Source organism: Salmo salar, chromosome 08, assembly GCF_965601325.2.
Source record: "Salmo salar chromosome 08, fSalSal1, whole genome shotgun sequence".
Classification (NCBI taxonomy): Eukaryota; Metazoa; Chordata; class Actinopteri; order Salmoniformes; family Salmonidae; genus Salmo; species Salmo salar.
In genome coordinates, this window is record NC_138298.1 from 1,647,501 (window position 1) to 1,650,000 (window position 2,500).

Below are 2,500 nucleotides of genomic sequence, written 5' to 3' on the forward strand. Positions count from 1 at the left end.
ATAAAGTTTGTATTTTATCCAACTACCTGTGCTAAAAAGTGATGGGAACAGTGTTTGTAATTTCTTCTACTTTTTCAGTGACACAAAGTTCAAGCTGCTTATCTAATTGGTGAAAATGCAATGTCTGTTTATCACACTCACTTTGACTATATATGTTGTAGCAAGAGATTGTTTCTCGCTTACGGCCATACCAGCCTGGGTACGCCCGATCTCGTCTGATCTCGGAAGCGAAGCAGGGTCGGGCCTTGTTAGTACGTGGATGGAAGACCGCCTGGGAATACCAGGTGCTGTAAGCATTTTGTCCACGAGGGTGTGCCCCTGCACTATTTCATCAGCAACACTGCCTTGTAGTAAGCATTTAATGATGAATTGACTAAATGCAGCTTCCTGCCTTTTTAATAGGATCAAATTTCCTTGTGTTTTCAATTAGCATCTGCCTTGTATTTATAAGACAAACAAGAATATTGTTGCTGAATGCAGCTTGTGTGTGCTTTGTGCTCCTTTGCCCTGTTCAAATGATGAAAGGAAATAAAGTTTGTATTTTATCCAACTACCTGTGCTAAAAAGTGATGGGAACAGTGTTTATAATTTCTTCTACTTTTTCAGTGACACAAAGTTCAAGCTGCTTATCTAATTGGTGAAAATGCAATGTCTGTTTATCACACTCACTTTGACTATATATGTTGTAGCAAGAGATTGTTTCTCGCTTACGGCCATACCAGCCTGGGTACGCCCGATCTCGTCTGATCTCGGAAGTGAAGCAGGGTCGGGCCTGGTTAGTACTTGGATGGGAGACCGCCTGGGAATACCAGGTGCTGTAAGCATTTTGTCCACGAGGGTGTGCCCCTGCACTATTTCATCAGCAACACTGCCTTGTAGTAAGCATTTAATGATGAATTGACTAAATGCAGCTTCCTGCCTTTTTAATAGGATCAAATTTCCTTGTGTTTTCAATTAGCATCTGCCTTGTATTTATAAGACAAACAAGAATATTGTTGCTGAATGCAGCTTGTGTGTGCTTTGTGCTCCTTTGCCCTGTTCAAATGATGAAAGGAAATAAAGTTTGTATTTTATCCAACTACCTGTGCTAAAAAGTGATGGGAACAGTGTTTATAATTTCTTCTACTTTTTCAGTGACACAAAGTTCAAGCTGCTTATCTAATTGGTGAAAATGCAATGTCTGTTTATCACACTCACTTTGACTATATATGTTGTAGCAAGAGATTGTTTCTCGCTTACGGCCATACCAGCCTGGGTACGCCCGATCTCGTCTGATCTCGGAAGTGAAGCAGGGTCGGGCCTGGTTAGTACTTGGATGGGAGACCGCCTGGGAATACCAGGTGCTGTAAGCATTTTGTCCACGAGGGTGTGCCCCTGCACTATTTCATCAGCAACACTGCCTTGTAGTAAGCATTTAATGATGAATTGACTAAATGCAGCTTCCTGCCTTTTTAATAGGATCAAATTTCCTTGTGTTTTCAATTAGCATCTGCCTTGTATTTATAAGACAAACAAGAATATTGTTGCTGAATGCAGCTTGTGTGTGCTTTGTGCTCCTTTGCCCTGTTCAAATGATGAAAGGAAATAAAGTTTGTATTTTATCCAACTACCTGTGCTAAAAAGTGATGGGAACAGTGTTTATAATTTCTTCTACTTTTTCAGTGACACAAAGTTCAAGCTGCTTATCTAATTGGTGAAAATGCAATGTCTGTTTATAAGACTCATTTTGACTATATATGTTGTAGCAAGAGATTGTTTCTCGCTTACGGCCATACCAGCCTGGGTACGCCCGATCTCGTCTGATCTCGGAAGCTAAGCAGGGTCGGGCCTGGTTAGTACTTGGATGGGAGACCGCCTGGGAATACCAGGTGCTGTAAGCATTTTGTCCACGAGGGGGTGCTCTTGCACTATTTCATCAGCAACACTGCCTTGTATTAAGCATTTAATGATGAATTGACTAAATGCAGCTTCCTGCCTTTTTAATAGGATCAAATTTCCTTGTGTTTTCAATTAGCATCTGCCTTGTATTTATAAGACAAACAAGAATATTGTTGCTGAATGCAGCTTGTGTGTGCTTTGTGCTCCTTTGCCCTGTTCAAATGATGAAAGGAAATAAAGTTTGTATTTTATCCAACTACCTGTGCTAAAAAGTGATGGGAACAGTGTTTGTAATTTCTTCTACTTTTTCAGTGACACAAAGTTCAAGCTGCTTATCTAATTGGTGAAAATGCAATGTCTGTTTATCACACTCACTTTGACTATATATGTTGTAGCAAGAGATTGTTTCTCGCTTACGGCCATACCAGCCTGGGTACGCCCGATCTCGTCTGATCTCGGAAGCGAAGCAGGGTCGGGCCTTGTTAGTACTTGGATGGAAGACCGCCTGGGAATACCAGGTGCTGTAAGCATTTTGTCCACGAGGGTGTGCCCCTGCACTATTTCATCAGCAACACTGCCTTGTAGTAAGCATTTAATGATGAATTGACTAAATGCAGCTTCC

The 2,500-nt window shown here is 41.3% G+C and overlaps 4 non-coding genes and 1 pseudogene across 4 annotated transcripts; all 5 read left to right on the forward strand.

The window, feature by feature from the left end:
• Nucleotides 1–177: 177 nt before the first annotated feature.
• On the forward strand, nt 178–296 carry LOC145852941 (uncharacterized; annotated as a pseudogene).
• A 409-nt stretch (nt 297–705) lies between these two features.
• LOC145881589 (5S ribosomal RNA) lies at nt 706–824 on the forward strand. Its single transcript, XR_014393162.1, has one exon. It is a non-coding gene; the product is annotated as a 5S ribosomal RNA (ribosomal RNA).
• Nucleotides 825–1,233: 409 nt separating this feature from the next.
• Nucleotides 1,234–1,352, forward strand: LOC145881590 (5S ribosomal RNA). The gene has a single exon (XR_014393163.1). It is a non-coding gene; the product is annotated as a 5S ribosomal RNA (ribosomal RNA).
• A 409-nt stretch (nt 1,353–1,761) lies between these two features.
• On the forward strand, nt 1,762–1,880 carry LOC145854368 (5S ribosomal RNA). Its single transcript, XR_014375253.1, has one exon. It is a non-coding gene; the product is annotated as a 5S ribosomal RNA (ribosomal RNA).
• Nucleotides 1,881–2,289: 409 nt separating this feature from the next.
• Nucleotides 2,290–2,408, forward strand: LOC145852090 (5S ribosomal RNA). Its single transcript, XR_014373944.1, has one exon. It is a non-coding gene; the product is annotated as a 5S ribosomal RNA (ribosomal RNA).
• The last annotated feature ends 92 nt before the right edge of the window (nt 2,409–2,500 follow it).